Source organism: Girardinichthys multiradiatus, chromosome 7 (assembly GCF_021462225.1).
Source record: "Girardinichthys multiradiatus isolate DD_20200921_A chromosome 7, DD_fGirMul_XY1, whole genome shotgun sequence".
NCBI classification, from domain to species: Eukaryota; Metazoa; Chordata; class Actinopteri; order Cyprinodontiformes; family Goodeidae; genus Girardinichthys; species Girardinichthys multiradiatus.
The window spans coordinates 30,995,843-31,015,455 of NC_061800.1; the positions used below are offsets into that span (position 1 = coordinate 30,995,843).

The 19,613-nt window shown below is 39.6% G+C and overlaps 1 protein-coding gene across 2 annotated transcripts in view; it reads right to left on the bottom strand.

Annotated features, from left to right (window-relative positions):
* Positions 1-19,613, bottom strand: part of si:ch211-45c16.2 (mitogen-activated protein kinase kinase kinase 13) — a 51,078-nt gene that overhangs the window by 28,656 nt on the left and 2,809 nt on the right. For both annotated transcript variants that reach the window (XM_047370691.1, XM_047370692.1), the window contains exon 2: positions 2,547-2,622. The gene's annotated coding sequence lies outside the window, so the exon portion shown is untranslated. The remainder of the gene's footprint in view (positions 1-2,546; positions 2,623-19,613) is intronic.

Below are 19,613 nucleotides of genomic sequence, written 5' to 3' on the forward strand. Positions count from 1 at the left end.
GTAAGTAGGACAGACCGTTTTTGCACTACAGAAAATCCGTTTGGACCGAGATCAGTAATCAGTTTCGGCCAAGCCAACTGTGACAACCGGCTGTGGGCTGCATGATGTGAAATGAAACATCAGAGTGTGCAGTCTGTGAAAACAAAGCATCTTCTTTTACAGTCATGTGTGGCTGAAGCATAAAAATACCCTCTGTAGCTCCAAGAGTTGAATAAAGCAGCAACACATCATCTTTATTTGCAGCCTTTCAGTACAAAGGTGGAGAGAGAAATATTTGTGTGCATACAGCTAGGAGACTTATTTAATATTAGACTCATTTATGGGTTTAATAACAGACCACAGAGAGAATTTCAGCTGTAAAACAAGTTCTAATGCTAAGGGTTGAATAGTTGTTAATGATTTTGGCTAAAGAAAATGTTTACATTTTTATGAAAAATAAAAGTGGTGTTAGGGCTGTTAAGCAATAAACGAACTAATGTAATCCGTCTGAAAGATTTCAAAGAGCTTAATAGTTTTAAATTACTGTAAAAATAAGTTACAACAATACTACTTAAAGGTACGGTTTGGACTATCTGAAATTGGGTTCAGTGAACAGGTTACAACCAGTCAATATCTTACCTTAGTATCATGATCAGCTTAATGAAGACCGATCAGTTTTCCAATTTACAGCTCGCCAGAGTGAGGCCAAGGCAAACGTAGATTTCTTCCATTTCATACAAGTTCATACAAATGCTATTTTCTAAACATTTAAAACATCGCTGTTTGCATTTAGACAAAATAACAGACATGAAAGAATATCAGGCAATCTACTGTAAAAGTAAAATGGTGTGAAAAGGTTGGGATTCTCCAAACAAGATGATTTGTCCCTGATACTAGAGCTGGGCGGTATGACAAAAAATTTGTATCACGTTTTTTCTTTTTTTTTTAAAAGCATCTGGTGGTTTCACAGTATATAAAAGTGTTTTTTTTTTTCCATTTACTTATTTTTTCCCATGACTGGGCTTTTATATATGTTTGTGGCTTATTTTACTGTCAGGTGTTCAAGGCTTTAAATCAAGGCTGTAATCAAAGCATCAAGTACTTTGTCCCACAAAATTACACAATATATGAATGAGTCCATATGAACTTGCAGAAAAAGAGTTGCAGAATGTAAACTATTTTTTGTGGAAAAGGCAACATATTGAAAATAGAAATAAAAAGATATGCAAACTTTAATTCGGCTTTCTTTTCAAAACAAAATATTTTATGATGGTTCTATAAACACTATAAATTGACCTAAAATACTCATTGTTTAAGAATTCAAGTGTTGCAAGTATTTAAGTATTGCACAAGTAAGACACCAGCTTAATATGAATTTACAATATGTTATCATATGTTTTAATAATTATGTTTTCATCATTGTCCTGCAGTGGGACCATGTCATTGCATAGAGGGATTGTTACTGCACTCGTAATGTCACTCCACCGCTTGTTTTTCAGTCATATGCAGTGCCTTGGGAAAATGCCTGTTGTATGACCCTTTGGCTTAACTGTTTCACTGGGGCTACTGGTTGACGGTGGTCAACCCGACGAACCTTATAGCATATATTCCTGGTATTCCAACACGTTTTCTGCTGAGGTTACGAAGTAAGTTGCTAGTGTTACCACCGCCGGCAGCAATAGTGGCTCAACAAACTATACAGCCTTTTGTCTGCGTCAGATTTTTTTTTAAACCAAAACACTTCCAAACTACAGACACAGTTCCTCTCTTCAGCCCTTCTCCAGTCTCTTATTCTTTCTTTATCCACCATCTGAGACTCTCCCAGCTGTTGGCTAACAGACCGTTATGCTACCTGGCTAGCTAGAGAGCTCTACCCTTTTTTTTGTTATTTTGTTTTTGTTATTTGTTTATTTAACTTGTTTTTTTGTGGCACTATGGCTTCTATTTCTCACATTTTCAGACTGACATTGACCATTTAAAATGCCATGATCAGGATACTCGGGACCAGATTGGATTTGTCTTGGGAGTTAGATGCATATCCAGTCTCTGTTAATGCGAAGAGAGTTACGAAAGCCATCTACTGCAGAAAAGATACTGCCTGCTCATAACCTCTGAACAAAATCATAATAAATAAAAATCTGAATTATCCCTGAAACATAAACACTGCAAGATGCATAATATAACACGAAATAGAAGAACTACAAAATGTATCTTAAATTATTTTATGTATAAATTATAACAAACTCTTTGGAAGTTTAAAGTTGCTGACAAGTTAGCGGAGAAGTTGGCGGGAAAAAGATATACGATGGTATCCAGCAATGTTCTGATTCAAAAGCTAAATGAAAGCAGCCAATAATAAGAAGGTTTATTGCAAATATAATTTCAAGATGGAAAGACCTGAAGGTTGTAATGTCAAAATCAGAGCAATTCTTCCCAAAAGGTCACTCAGCATCCCTCACGTTTTCTTCTCCAATGTCAACGTGTTCTCTCCAGATAAACGTTATTGACATGCACTGGCAGCTTTTACCCTACTTATGTGTCTTAAGGTGTCTGCAGTGGGTACTGACCTGTCAGGTGGTGCATGAGCATCTCAGGGATCTGCACAGTGGAATCTGGTCTCTGGCTCAACTCCTGGCTGCTCACCTGCATGCAGACACAAAGAAGAGAGCTCATAAACGTGAGTGATAGGTGGAATTTAGTTAGAACTAAGTGCTAAGACGGAGGGCCTAAGACAAAAGGAAGCAGCAGAGATTAAAACTGACTGGCTGAGAGGAACAGATGCTCCTTCCTCTTGTTTCAGGCCCTAAACCTCTGGAGGTTTCTCTGCGAGATGGGGTGGGGCAGCAGGAATGTAGTGATGCACAGAGCATATCGAAGGGGGTTGGGATTTAGAACCGCCATGGTCCGGTGTCTGTCCTCAGGCCACATCCCACGGGGGGGACCCTGCCAGAGGAGCAGGGGTCGTATCCCGGGATGAATTGCTGGCTGAAGAGTCCAAAGCGACAAGAAAAGGCATGAAATGGCACTGAAATGAGTCAGTGCAGATGGTAGTGGATGCAGGCTCATCATTAACTCGTGATCTCTTAACATTTAACTTTAACTCAAATTGTGTAGTTATAGCTCTTTAGACTTAAAGCACAAAGACTGTGGAAGGAGACCCTGCATACATAAAGCACAGCAGGGTATTTCCAAAAAAAAGAGAGCTCTGGTTGACAAATATTGACAAAGTGAGGGAGAAGCCCTCAATATCCATGCAGGAGAGGAATTTTAATATCAGATCTGTTTGCTCAGCGAGAACATGGAGCCCTGATCTGAAGCTGAAACTCCAAAGTCCAGCTGATCACAAGACCTGCGTGCTAACGTGGAAAAAGAACACAATAAACAACACGAAACACATAAACCATCAGCGAGTCGATGATTGCATAAAACATTTCTAAAGCAAGTGATAATAAGAATGAGAAAAATAAATCACATAGCAAATTCACAAAACTAAAACAAAATGAAATAAGGAACTCTCACAAGGTGTCCGGTTTCACCTGATAAAATGCATTCAGTCAGAAAAAAAAGCCAAACAGGCACATTTTCACCCACAGTCTCTGGTAGGGTTGTTTTATAAAATATCGAATATAATAAACTACGAAATAGATCTGAACCATTCTCCACTAACAAGTTGTCCCACTGTTTTTATTATTACAGTTTCATAACCAATAAAACGTTCGGTAGTTTTATTCCTACAAGTTTAAGTACTTTAAATGAGAGCCAACAAGAAGGACCAAAGTGACCACAGCTATCCGTCTACTCTCTCCTCTGCAAGTCATTGCACACTGCAGGTCAGCTGGCTGAAACTATATTTCCCTTGCTTAAAAAAAAGACAAATTCAACCTAACCGACCAGCTAATTATACCTGTGTTACTATACCATTCTGATTTATAAGCACTTCAAAACAGCTAGTGTTTATTCTTAGGATAAACTCTAGCTGGGTGGAGAACATTATGACTTATATATTATTTTTTGCAGCAATAGTAAGAGTTGTTGCTTTTTTCCTTAAAATAAAAGCAATAAAATCATATTACACATTATTGTCTTAAATGTTTGTGTAATCATTGTGACACTGTGATATTTTTACTCAAGGTTATCATACTGTGAGAATCTCATGCGAGCACGTGTCTACTACATATCATATAAGCAACCAAAGAACATCTTGGTTTAAAACAAATCTATTTAACAAAAACAAAAACTTTACTTGCAGATAATCACGTCTGTAAAAGAATACAAATTTTAATCTCAAACATCACAAATGCAATAAAAAAAAAGCAAAAAGAGCATGCACAAACAAAACTAACACAGCTGAACAGTGTCTAAAGCCGCAAATTTAAACACAAAAAGTTAAAGTGACACCAAATCATTTCGCCTGAATTCCAAACTGTGCTGCAGCTTTATTCTTGTGTTTCTCACTGTGACACATAACCACATCTGAAGCATTGCAGACCACGTGCACCTACCCCCCCCACTCACTGATGATAAAATCCTTCACAATGAGACAATGCTCGTCGACATGCCAAACAAACTGCTTAGAAACGGCTCGAGGAAGATGACAAAGAGCCGTTGAGTCGGCCTCTGAGAACGTCCAGCCGCTCTGGCTTCGCTGGTGTTTCAAGGGTACAGTGAATGACTATATGACTGAGAGACGGTTTTCACAGTTTAAATGTAGCAGATGGTCAGTGCATGTTTCAAATTGTGAGCGAAGCTGAATTCAAACAGCCTCATATAGAAAATGAAAACAAAACTACTTTCTGTGCAACATACTCAAATATTTACAGCACAGAAATAACCCAGGACTATTCCCACTAACCCATTTATAATATTTACTATTACTAGTATGCATTATTTACACGCTGGGCAGAAGGACATGACCAGGTCAGTGGCACAGTCTGTACAGGCACATCTCAAAAAACTTAAATATGGTGAAAAAGTTAAACATTTTCTGTCACTTATTTCATAATGTGAAACTCATATCATTGCATATAGAGAAATATTGAATTGCCTGAAATAGGTTCCTGGATACTCTGAAAAATTCAAAAAAAGAAAGGTGTAGCATAAACAAATGTTACTGCTGGATTTATTTCCAAGGAATTGATAGAGATGGCAATAAATGTGGCATCAGTGATTTTGCTAAAACCTTTTTCAATCCTCATTTCTTACCCCTCCTGAATAAATGTACTCAAATTACCAGTTGGGACATTAATGCCAAGGCTTTGAAACATCTTTATTAGGTGCTGTACTTTTATTCATGGCAACGTTTATGTCTATGACCATTAATTCTAGTGTTGAGAGCACGTCATGCCACTCCTGTTATTACTACTTCAAATGAAAAGAAACACTGTAAAATAAAAATGACTTTAAACCTAAATATGCCAGGGATATGAATGGTTTTGGGCTTAACTGTGTACAACAGCAACCAGTCCCGCTTCAGAAAAGGAGCCGTCCTTGGTGAGAATCAAGAAGCTACCCTCATATTCATAAAACTGGAGTGATGTCAAGAAACTAATTAATTAATCCGTTACTTTTTACAAGGGTTATATCGTAAAAATAGCAAACATCTTATGTTTAAAAGGGGAAAATATCAATAGAAATGGACAAAATGACAGGTGCTCAGGAAACATGACAGAAGACAGATTAGAAGAAATAGAATAATAAAGATAAATAAAATTAATTATTCTCTTTTAGGTTATGATTTCCTATAATAATTAAGACAGTTGTAATTTAATTCCCAGAGTCTATCTTACTGTAGACTCTGAACAACTTAATTGCAGATGTTCTTGCATATGACTGGTTAAGTTTATAATGACAAAGAAGCACAATACTAAAATATTGTCGCAAACACTAATGTTCAAAATGGTAAAATCAAGAATGAAATATAAATAACAGACATATGTTGTTATTTTTGGGTCAAAAGTGTAGTTTCAACACTAATCCACCCTTCTAAAAGAAGACAGATCTTTAAACATACCTTTTTAGGAATAAGTGAGACCTTAATGGTTCAGTGTGAGCAACAACAAATGATTATAGCATGAGAAAGTAGGGTTAGGGTACGTGAATTACATAATAAAATACTTTCTTCCTCAAAGTTTGGAAACTTTTTATGCGTTGTGAGGTAAACAGCGGGGTTTCTATGAAGATTCCCAACACACAAATAAAAAAGAATCTGACCTCCGTTTCTCAATCTGCCTCATTTCTCCGATTGCAAAACATCTCCTTCTCTGCCTCCATCGTCCGTGGTCCCCCGACACGAAGCACGGCCAGTCAGCGATACATGTGCCCCGGCTTCACAACCAAAGCTGTAAACCACACTCACCGGGCTCCGTTATACACACTCATTACTATTTCACCGGCAGCGGAACAGCAGCATTGACAGCTCCTGTGTCCCCTTCATTAATAAGAGACGAAGCAGCATCGCACACAGAAGCTTGCAACGGTTTACCTTTCCAATCTGGGCCCAGATATAGACGCTGTCACACACATCTATAATTACTGACAAATACACTGTGCTGTAGGGTTTGTTGGCTACAAGCAAGCAATACCACAATGGGATATTTTCTGATTAAGGAGAGTAAATCAGAGTCTGCAATGCAAATACAGCTCTTAGATAAAGAAATGAAAAACAAAAAACCACAATGACATCCAAATGTTAAAACCTTTTATTGACTTGAGCAATATCCTTGAATCTAATATTAAACTCCTAATCATGACTGGGGTAAATATTCCGGGTCCATCCATGTGAGCCGATTAGTATTCCTAACTTCAGTGCATGACGATGTAAAAGTAATCACATCACTGGAACTTGTGTCATCACGTTTTCTCACATTATAACCACCTCAATGGATTTCTTTAATAGATCAACACTAAGTAGCACACAGCTGTGAAGGAGAAGAAGAACGACACAGGACCATTCCCCACAGCATGATGCTACCACCACCGTGCTTTACCATAGGGATGGTATGTTCAGGGTGATGTGCAGTGTAAGTTTTTTTTAGTACTGGCTGATGCATGTAGGTAAAAATGATTAATTTCTGCCTGATCTAACTGCTGTGACCCCTACATGGTGTGTGGCAAACTGCAAACAAGACTTCTTCTGGCTTTCTTCTTGCCCTTCTTCCATAAAGTGCAAAACTAATAGTTGCAGTGTCTTTAGATTTTCTTTCTTTCTAGATTTGCTTTCATCATTTTACAGTCTTGAGCAAAGTTGAATGTTTTATCTGTGCCATATTATTTTTGGCTAACCCTGAATGTTTAACCATGGAAGCTGGGAGCTTCCAATATTCTCTTTATAGGACCTCCTATCTGAACCTAAATGTTTTTGGTAGTTTCTTTTCTAAAAGGATGTTATAACATGCATTCTTTAGAAAAGTTTATTAGATTACTTTTTGCGTTGGATAAATTTGCGGAGAAAAACAATTTATTATCCTTCCCCTTTCTGGAGTTGTGAAGAAATGTGAAGGCAATGAATTTTGAAGCACTGCTGTTCAATAGTATGTCCCACATCTGTGCTCATTCAAAAATCCTGGCTACTTTCTCTCGTCTTGTTAAAAGTAAAAATAAATAACAATAAACCGCAGAAAAATAATCAAAATTACACTAAAATTAGCAAAGAAAAAATAATCTCTTCATTTTTTTGATCCTCCTCCTTTCTCCTGTATTTTTAAAATATTAAAAATATTAGTATGGCGTAGGGCCTCCTTTTGCGGCCAATACAGCATCAATTCGTCTTGGGAATGACATATACAAGTCCTGCTCAGTGGTCAGAGGGATTTTAAGCCATTCTTCTTGCAGGATAGTGGCCAGGTCACTACGTAATACTGGTGGAGGAAAACGTTTCCTGACTTGCTCCTCCAAAACACCCCAAAGTGGCTCAATAATATTTAGATCTGGTGACTGTGCAGGCCATGGGAGATGTTCAACTTCACTTTCATGTTCATCAAACCAATCTTTCACCAGTCTTGCTGTGTGTATTGGTGCATTGTCATCCTGATACACGGCACCGCCTTCAGGATACAATGTTTGAACCATTGGATGCACATGGTCCTCAAGAATGGTTCGGTAGTCCTGGGCAGTGACACGCCCATCTAGCACAAGTATTGGGCCAAGGGAATGCCATGATATGGCAGCCCAAACCATCACTGATCCACCCCCATGCTTCACTCTGGGCATGCAACAGTCTGGGTGGTACGCTTCTTTGAGGCTTCTCCACACCGTAACTCTCCCGGATGTGGGGAAAACAGTAAAGGTGGACTCATCAGAGAACAATACATGTTTCACATTGTCCACAACCCAAAATTTGCGCTTCTTGCACCATTGAAACCGACGTTTGGCATTGGCATGAGTGACCAAAGGTTTGGCTATAGCAGCCCGGCCGTGTATATTGACCCTGTGGAGCTCCCGACGGACAGTTCTGGTGGAAATAGGAGAGTTGAGGTGCACATTTAATTCTGCCGTGATTTGGGCAGCTGTGGTTTTATGTTTTTTGGATACAATCCAGGTTAGCACCCAAACATCCCTTTCAGACAGCTTCCTCTTGCGTCCACAGTTAATCCTGTTGGATGTGGTTCGTCCTTCTTGGTGGTATGCTGACATTACCCTGGATACCGTGGCTCTTGATACATCACAAAGACTTGCTGTCTTGGTCACAGATGCACCAGCAAAACGTGCACCAACAATTTGTCCTCTTTTGAACTCTGGTAAGTCACCCATAATGTTGTGTGCATTTCAATATTTTGAGCAAAACTGTGCTCTTACCCTGCTAATTGAACCTTCACACTCTGCTCTTACTGGTGCAATGTGCAATCAATGAAGACTGGCTATCAGGCTGGTCCAATTTAGCCATGAAACCTGTGCACGGTGGCGCAGTTGGTAGCACTGTTGCCTTGCAGCAAGAAGGTCCTGGGTTCGATTCCCAGCCAGGTGTCTTTCTGCATGGAGTATGCATGTTCTCCCCGTGCATGCGTGGGTTTTCACCGGGTACTCCAGCTTCCTCCCACAGTCCAAAGACATGCCAGTTAGGTTAATTGGTCACTCTAAATTGTCCTTAGGTGTATGAATGAGTTTGTGTATGGTTGTATGTGTGTTGCCCTGTGATGGACTGGCGACCTGTCCAGGGTGTACCCCGCCTCTCGCCCATAGACTGCTGGAGATAGGCACCAGCTTCCCCGCGACCCACTATGGAATAAGCGGTAGAAAATGACTGACTATATATATATATATATATATATATATAATATTGCCAATATAAAAACAGGGCAGCCAATGGCAATATAAATTAATCTCATTATATTTATTTTTCATTTATTTGTTCCAATCTGTTCTTTTTTGTTTGATTTTTGATATCTTTCTTTTGGACATAAGCCATTTGCAAACCCAACAAAAATATCTTCAAGCTGGCAAATATCGGCCTACTTTAATGGCAATATATTAGACAACCTCAAGTCATTTCCTGTTCAAAGACTAATGTGCTCACTTACTGAGCGAGGACTGTTCTGCTAATAACCTTATTAGAGTAATACAATAAGGGACTGTAAGCCACATGAAACAATCATAAGACCAAGTTTATCTTCATCAGGAGGTTCCAAACTAGAGGCTGAAATTTTTTCGGGAGTCCCACGGGTCACGGGATTCCCATGGGAATCCCGCGGGACGGGAGACAGCATCAGTAAAGATCACGTGATTGGGACGGTACAGAATAAAAAATGAACGGGAGCGGGATCTAACCAATAGGAGGGAGAATAAACTAGGATCAATTGTCTTTGGAAATGTAAAACTGAGACTTTGTTATAAACTTTAAGAAAAAAACAATTGGATCGACGACGCCATTGTGTAGTTTTTTTCCAAGAAGCCTATACTATAATGCGAGTCAAACGAACTACACGACCCACAAGCCAACAGTGCTTCTGCTCGATGTTTTCCACCTGCGTTCAGAATGGAGGGAGCAAACGCAGGTGGAGAACTGGACGTGGTAAATTTGGATTTGTAACGTAAAGTCAGAAGTAAGGACTTATCTATTAAACTCATAGAGCTGACAGGAAAGTCGCAAATATTACCGAACTTCAGGAGAGTTGAATGTAGCGGTGTTAACATGCAGTCTGCTGCTTGTAAAACGTGTTTAGTCGTAATCACGTTCACCAGTGATTGAGGGACACTTGTAAGGCAAATTCTGGATTAAATCAGCCCTGCATCTCTTCATTCATCAAATCAAAAGTACCAACATGTGTCAAGTCTCATCTGACCAACAAAATTGCTGCATGTGCGCTAAAGATTTAAGAGGTAAGGTACGGAAGCCCGTGAGGGGACATGGGGAAATTTATTACTTTTGCGTCCCCACGCAATACTTTTGCGTTCGGCATTTTGGAGCAGCAGCACAGATGATAAACTGCTCATAAAACATTTTTCTGTGGGAGCGGGATTGGACAGGAGAGAAAATACACTCCCGTGTCACCCTCTATTCCAGACACAACCTCCAACCGTGAACCGTTCTGTTGAAGAGGAGAGCATGCAAAGTACAGCAGGTACGATGAACAGAGAAGACGTGGTGGTTGCTCTACGTCTAAAAGCTGGGACGAGCATCTGCTCAGACTGATGCATCATCAGGCCCACAGAGCTGCGGTTTTAAATCCCTTCTCCTTCAGGGCAGCGGAAGGAAAACCACACTGTCTTTTCTTGGGAGAATCTTTGGCTCCGATTTTTTATGCAGGAGCTCGGACAGCCAGTTTCAGAGTGGGTAGTCTTATTTTAGACCGGAGTACAGTCACTGGATAAGGAAAAAAAGAAAACTCTATTGTAGTTGGGTCCAAGGTTTCTTTGAAGACTTTTGAAGCGTGTGGATTTCTGCGGACTAAGAGGAAGAACACCGCTGGACGGTGACTTTAGTAGCTCTATAGAGTCACAGGGATTCCAGATGTGACTCCTTCTTCCTGGGAGCCGTCATGAAAATAAGACTATGCATTCTGGGATTCAGAGTTTTTACTGGTCTCTTTTGCACTCTGTGCGCAGTTCAGTTCTTGTTCTCCCATCCATGGCTGGGGGCTCAACACACATGCAAAAGCTGATCACAGACAGGGGTTACATATTTCTGTTTATACAACTAATTTAATTAAGGTAGAACCAGATCAAAGGGCTAGTAAAAAGTATGTTACCCCGACTATCACCTCTCTCTATGTGGATAGCTATCATGTTAGATGTGGAGTTGAAATCAAACTTTTAGGCAGTGCTCCAGCTGTTTTTTCCAACAGATCAAATCCTGTTCTGACATCATGACCAAACCTGTAATGTACTACAATGTAAATTATTTTCCACGCAAACCCGGATGATTGCTTGGTTTTACATAAACAAAGTAAGTTCTCCCCACAACAGCCGCTGACTTTGGGAGACAGATAATACTTGAAAGGATTACGGTGCTGAGCCCACCAACATCTCATCTGCTGACCAATCTGCACAGAGAGGAAATTACATAACAATAACCGCCCCACACCCCCGAAGGATTCATCCAGCGGCACCACAACAATCCAGATCCTGATTTCCTCTTTGTGGTGAGTTCAGAGTGGGCTGCAGGACCAAACAGATGAGGAGCAGCAGGCGCAAAGCCAGTTTCAACTATCCTCACTCTCAAATGCCTCCACCTGGTAATCCTAAGCGTGATTTAGCAGATTGCGTGCAGAATCACGATGCCGAGCACAGTGGCCGCTCTTAGATAACACAAAAGGATTTCAAGGCTTTCCGATCCTCTTCCTTTAAATCAATAATAACAGAGGTGTGAGAATGTGAACACATGTCGTGCTTCCTCTGTTTTCTTATTTAGACAACAGAAATAAAGACTAGGGGCGTGCAGTGGTGGTAATCCTGACATTATATTAGTGTAACTGGGGATGCATGGTACTGAAGTATGAAAACAAACAGATGAACAAAGACAAGGGAGGACTCCAAGTCAGAGATACATAGTACAGTATGAACCAAAGCCACATAAGAACATTTTGTTGTGTTTTTACAACCTGGATAAAATCCGTCACTGGTCTTTAGAAACTTTAAAGTGCCTGTGAGATCGAATTTTCATGATAAATCCACATACATTTATGGACAGTAAACATTGAGAAAATATTTTAAAAAGTGAATTTATGCCACTGAGATGAACAGTTGTTGAGATATATGGTCATAAATTTCACTAAAAAGGCATTTCCAGATTTCGCGATTTTGTTGCGCTCTTTTATGACGTCAAAGGGAAACCCAGCACATAAACTGCTGCTACAATGGCCAGCAACACAGACAGCAGCGAAGAATCTGATACTTTAGATAAATTTCAGTCACTATAAGAGAGAGACGCACCAGAGTCAGGAGAAGAAAGTCAACTGTCATCAGATGGCAGAGCACAAGTGCTGCGGTGTGCGGACGGCCATCTAATTGGATCAGAGGCTATTTTTGCCGGAGCACGGAGTCAATATACATGAATCATCCCGCACCAACAGGAAACAGAACAAGCAGAACATCTGGATTTTGAAAATAATTCGTTAAAGATGGACTAGATCTCGCTATAATACATAAGAAGTAATAATTACATGCATATATTTATATATACACACATGTATATATTAGCAGTTGTTTTCATTAGATCAATTAGATCAATTACTGGGTTAACTAAGGTATTATAAACCGAGCAACAATAAATGCACTAAATTAAGCAAGAAATATAGCTTCGCTGCACTCAGTGAACTCACCCATTGTAGAACAAAACACATGAAATTATCAGGATGCATAAAATGAAAAATGAAGCAGTTTAACTGGTTTAACTTCCACAGGATGAGTTGTTGTGGACTTGCTACATCATTTATCACTGGCTTTTATTGAGTGATCTGCGTATAGTTCTTGGAGTTCCACTGGGCTTCGCAGCGGACCAGACCGGACCGGACCGGACCAGATACAGTATAGATCCAGGGTTACGGTAAATACGGCACTGAGTGAAACAAACGGATGGAAAGTGAGCAGCATGGAGCAGCAGCAGCAGACACAAGGGATGATTGAAGATCTGAAGACACTACCTGGTGTCATTTTTTTTTTTTACTGTATGTTAGAATCTTTTGAAAAACATTTATTTAAATATATCGTATTCATGTGTAATTTATCTTATTTTAATACTAATAATAATAATTTTGGGTTATTATTATTAATAATAAAAAATAATAATTTCGGAACAATAACTGACTTTTGTGACAAGGAGTTTTCTTACCTGCTGGGCCTTGATCCGTTTAGCAGCAGCAGCAACAACCTTGTCTTTATATCAGATGCTCTGAACAGCGTGGCTATAGTCTCTGCTTCGACATTCTCCTTCGTCTGTCAGATATCTGGACCTCTGACATAGTTTCTATTGCAAATTCAGAGGTTTCTTGTTCATAGCAGTTTGCTGCCATCACCAGCAATGCACCACTTCACCATATTAACGCTGTTTTTAACGCAACTTGGCTTCTACCTGAACCGTTTATCATGGACTCTCACACATTGAATGTCCGAAGACTTCCCCTTAGACGTCATTTCCGGACAACTTTGGACTTGCAAAATTTTATATCGAAATATGCCTATTTTGTGTCACAATGTTCTTTTGACATGTATGTAATCCTAATATCATGTCAATTACTGCAAAATTCCTTCAATACAAGAATTTCTTCTTTGAATTTCTGCATTTGTGGGAGAAGCGCACTTTAACATCACTAGAAATAAACTGGAATACTGTTGAACACTTTGTCTTTATCTAAGACCATTTCCTGTTAGTAAAGATAACCTTACAGTAGCTAAAAAGGAAAGATATAAAAGTGTGTCCATTCAGTGTTTCCCAAACGTCTCAGCTTTTACTACACAAATTTACTATGGAGACTAGTGGCTCCCACTTTAGCCATTGCTTGTTTTGGTTTCTTATTTTGATTCTGAAAATCTGCACATAGGCAGTGAAGTGTACGCAAAATACTAACCTGAGGAACGAAAGGAACAAATAAATAAAGCATTTCACTTATTTCTTCTAACTTCAGATTATAGTAAAAACAGTTATATTTAAAGATAAGCTGCAGAGGTCCACAGAGAAACCAGAATCTAAAATGTTCTGTTGAGGCACACTGACTGATAACAAGTTTGAAGATACCTGTAATAAAGGACACACCTTAGTTAAACATGTCCCTGTGGTCAAACTATTTTCAATCTTTTCTAGGGGTACCGTCATTTATGTCCAGGTGTGTATCATTAGTTTGTTTTTTAAAATGATTCAGTTGAACCACAATTCAAAAGCAATGCCTGATTTTCATTGCTTGATTTTCAGTTAAGTATTATTTATTATTACTTTTGTCACTTGTAAGTTATTTCTGTGACCATTGTGGGCTTTTCATACATTAACAGAGGGGTACCAATATTTTTGTCCACGTGTGTACTTCTCTGCTCCTGCTGTAGTTTTTTTATGCATATTGGTCACATGGTGCTGCGCCCTCATCAACCTATTATCTGAACTGCATCAGGCGATCATTACTCACACATACATGAGCATGCATTATGGCCGTGATCTATAAATAACCGTGCATCCCTGTTGTTTATGCCCTCCATTCTAGAGTCGCACACATCGGAGGTCAGGGGCACTCGAATACAGCTTGTATGACTCTGGTTCTTGCTCCTCCACTCGTGTGTGTTAATTTGCTCCCCATGAGGCGCTGCAGGCTGTGGTAATTATAGAAGCCGGCTAGCACAAATATCACCAGAGAGGAGTATATTTTAAACAGAGCGCAGCATAAATACAGTATTTATAGACTCAAAGAATACAAGAAAAATGCTGCATTTGGACCAAAAATGTACTACAGTGAAGGTTTTTAAAGCTTTGTAAAGAAGGCAGGTCTTACAGTTCAACAATGCAGAGTTAATCTAAGCCCCTCGCAGCTGCAACTGTAATACCCCTTCCCAAATATAAAAGGATGTAGAGCTTAACCCAGTTCTTAGCAAAATCCCAGTCCTCAAACAGGCTTAGCAGCAAGCCTGTGTCCAGCACAGGTTCTCTAGAAGCTAAAGGAGTCCAGAAAACAATCTTTATTTTCCTAACCCCTCCGAGATGATGTTACTGGCATTTAGTGATCTGACAAAGATGTGACGAGTGTTGAGATGAGCAGGCTCTGCATGGAGAGCTGAGGTTTCAGATGGAGGCAGGGCCTATAGAGCGGCTCAGACGGCGTCATTATCAAAATGTCAGTCAGCAGGAAGGAAAGGAGGAGACGGCCTGAGAGAGGTAGGGAGACAGAGGAAGAGGAAGGAGATAGAGAGGGGGGAAAGACTTTCACATCCCTCCTTCAGCTCAGCTTTTGTTCTTCGGTTGTTTCCACTCATCGACTCTTCAAAGCCTGCGTGCATCATGAACACTCAGCACATCAGGGCTATTTATAACAGCTGGAAGGCCTCGGTTTACCAGATATGCCAGATTTACACAAAGATAATTTAACTTATTTTAACAACAGCATTTCTAGGAGTGCAGTGATGTCTTGGCCCAGACACCGCCCAGTTAATGGGCAACGATGCTGTTGGAGATACTTGGACATACAAATAATCTGCAGCAGTAAATGTAGAGAAAGGTGGTTCTACAAAGTACCAACTCGAGCGATGAACACACCCCATTTATAAGATTGCATTTGTAAATTTAAAAAAAACGTTTCCTTCTACTTCACCATTATCTGCCAGTTTGTGTTGCTGCTTTACAAAAAATCTCAATAAAATACAAAGAAATTTATAAAAGTTAGTATAAACAAAAATAAAATAAAAGAACCATTCAAGTTGTTTTAATATTTTGTCTTAAAAATGTTATTTCAGTCTTTATTTTCTACAGCTAATTCAAAGTGAAATAATATTAAGAAAAAAAAAGGTCTCTCCACTTCTTTCCTGTCAGCTTATGGTCGAAAAAAATGGCCAAAATAAAGGCCGCTACTGCCGCAAAAATACATAAATAAATGATGAACTTTGCGAAAAAAATTAATTATATGCCAGTTTATCAGCCAGCACAAACCTTAAAGATTATCTTTAATCTCATCATTTATTGGTTAATTACCAGTAGATTTAATCAACATGTCACACCCACAGCTCACAACAGAATGTACACAAACTCGAGTTAAAAATCCACACCAGTGTTTTTACTTAATCCTGCTTTAATCTCTTTAAACACAAATCTGCAAATGAATAAGCGATTTACGGTAACAGAGGCTCTCTGGTTTCTATTTGTTGACCAAGTAGACTTGGTAGATTACATTTAAGTGTGCTTTGGTTGCGTGCAAAACCAGATGTATTCAGAGCATCCTAATTTATACAGTGAAAAGGAAACAGCATCTCAACAGTGTGCTTGAAAATCGATTATCCAGAGTTCAGTCTTTACCAAGGACCCTAAAATTATTGCCCCTTAGATGTTTGGCCATAAAACTGAAGGTTCCCGGATTAATCAGAACCTAATAAGAAAGCCTAGATTATCACAGGAGAAATGGAGAAATTGTATTCACATAAAAAAGGCAATAAACAATTATTATCAAAATAAATCACTCATAAAGTCACATTTAGCCACATAAAGCACAGCCTGACAAAGTGCTGGAGCTGCTGCTCTATTAATGTGACCTAAAACAGACCAGGCAACGATCCAGGACTGGATTAAAGAGATCAGACCAGCTGCAAGGCTGCACTGCTCCTGCTGCTACACATGTCAATTACATTAATACAGCTTCCTGTCCGGACGCCAGCATCAGCACCGCATCAAGGCCTCTGCTGACGCTCGGGACTCAGCTGCACAGGCATGCAGGTGTTTTTGAAATCAGCGCCATGTTGCAGCAGCAACAACTTCTCTATCTGACGGGTCCAATTTATTCAAGCAGATGGGATTTGAGGGTTAAACTACTTAAAGGATAAGACCAGTGGCATTCAGTACTTTTTTTATTGTGATTAAATACCCTGAAAAGGCTAAGTATGAGTTAGTCCACCTAACAAACACTGCCTTGTGAAAGTATTCCTATCCCTTTAGTTTTAACCACCTTTCGCTCCACTAAAAGCTGCAATCCCTTGAGGTCTCGGTCAGCTTTGCACATCTGAACTCTCTTTGTGTAATGTCTCAAGCCCTGTCAGATTGTATGGCAGCGGTCTCATTTCAGGCCTATCAGAGATTCTTCATGAAATTTAGGTAAGGACTTTGACTGGGCCATTTCCAACACATGAATATGTATGTTCACAGTCGTTTTCCAGCTACTCCAGTCGTTTGCAGCCTCTAACATGTTCTTCCAGAATTGCCCTGTATTTATATCCGGCCAATCTTCAATCAACTCTGACCAGCTTCCCCGTCCATGCTAAAGAAAGGCAGGCCCGCAGCATGATGCTGCCAGCACCATGTTTTATTGTGGGACTGTCTGCCTACAACACTGCCTCATTTTCCTTTCACTTTATGCTAAAGCACTACATCATGTGGACCTATTATATAATATCCCCATAAAATAAAAAGAAACAACATGACAAAATGTGAAAAAAAACCAAGGGTTCAAGGTGTGAAGAAGTTGGACAAAAACTGAAGCCCAAACAGCAAAGTTCATTCACAGAAACAGAAGCAAACAGTAAACGTGCTGTTGGCCATTTTCAGTCCGGTTATGACATTTGGCACAGAGCTGGGAATTTCCAGCACTGGGAGGTTGTACCCAGTTTGAGACCGAGCCAAAATAAATAAGTTTCCCTACTTATCAACATGAAGGAATGTGCCTCTCCTTGCAACAGTACAAATCCAACAAGGAAGCATTGTCAGATGTTTTGGTCATTAGTTAAACGTCTTCATGGGGTAAAAATAACAAACAGTGGCAGTACCAAACCAGAACACCCTAACATAAATAAAGTTATAGCAGCCCAAACTCCAAGGGCGTTTTCACACCTATAGTTTGATTACTTTCGTCCAAATCATTTGAAGAGTTTTTCAACTTGTAACTTTTTCAGGTGGTCCGGATCCTTCTCACACAGATAAAACTCCAAGCAAATCCAAACCTGTCACTACAAACCAGAATGTATCAGCCAGTTTTTTGGCCAGATGTGTCCAGGGCGGGAGAACCAAATGTATATACAGGAAGCGGATCCTGTGCTTTAAACTAGTAGAAACACAGAGAATGTAATCAGATTATTAGTGTGTTTCTGAGTAATATATGATTCCCAATTATCTGAGCAGTATACTGAATGACTTTGACAGGTTGCATGGGACGTTATGCTTTTGTTTACTCTACCGCGTCCCAACATGCAAAGTAAACCTGGCTGCAGGAAGGTATTTAGCTCAAGCTTACAGCACCTGCTAGCTGTGTTGGATTACAGTCACACCATAAACGAAACGCTCTAGAGTTGATTTGGTACCGTACCGAGACCACCTCCTCCAAACGGTCTCAGGACGGATGTTTTGGTCCGCAGCCTGACGCGATTGCTGTGTTCACAACACAAACAGACCGCATTAAGGGGGGAAACGTACCGGAGTTCGTTATAAACAGACTAAACACTTCAGGTGTGAAAACACCCTAAGAGGCCGGTCTCAGATTTATCCTAATTTTATTTTTAAAAAGTGAAGGAAAAACAGTCAGTTGCTGTCTGATTAACTGATGGTGAATATCCCACATTAAATGTTCCTGCCTCCATGGTTAGTTGACCCAAATGTCTCGTCCCCCGTTTCCTCCAGTCTTGAATATATGCAGAACTGGATTTTATGTTCAAGACACAGAAGTAGAAGGAAAGTGGGTAACATTGTTTTGGGGTTTTTTAAATGAATAAAAAGCTGAATAATGTGAAATACATTGATATTTGTCCCCTTTTTCTGCACCCTCTAAATACAATCCAGCGCACCAAAATGCTTTCAAACCCCCCCTAATTAGAACATAGAGTCCATATAATTTAATCCCAGTATGAATGGAGCAGTTCAGTGAAGGTCACAGAGGGGTGTTAGAGAACATTAGTGAATAAAAACGACCATGAAGAGCAAGGAGCACAGCAGACAGGCCAGGGAGAATGTTTTAGAGAAGTTTAAAGCGGGGTTTGGTTTTAAAACAACATCCCTAACACTGGAAACCTCTCAGATCACGGAGGTGACACAGATCATTGGTGGAAGAAGGTGGTCTGGCACCATCATGCTCGGGGAATGCTTTTCTTCAGCTTTGTGCTGCTCTATCACAGTAAATCCCAAAACAATACCTTTAAGTTTCTGATTGTAAAAGGTCCAATGATACAATATATTAGGGATGGACGATCAGCTTATTATTATTATTATTATTATTAATAATTTATTGTTAGATCAAGGAAAATAAACTACTGTGATAACAGCTGTAATTTATTATGACAACGTTAAATAACTGATAAAGTTTGCAAGCCTTTCCAACATAAGGAAGCTTGATTGCTACGTTTGCTATTTGAACTATTTTTATTTTGGAGCTTTGGCAAATGTTTAAATCTTGGTAAAATATGACTTAATGCATTTATTGCATGCTATTTAAAAAGGTACAGTTGCACTGTAAGTGGTGTACTGAAGCAGCCAATATGATGAGTGAGCTTTAATTTTAGAGCAGCATTGTTTAATAAGCCTGTGTGTGCCTGCG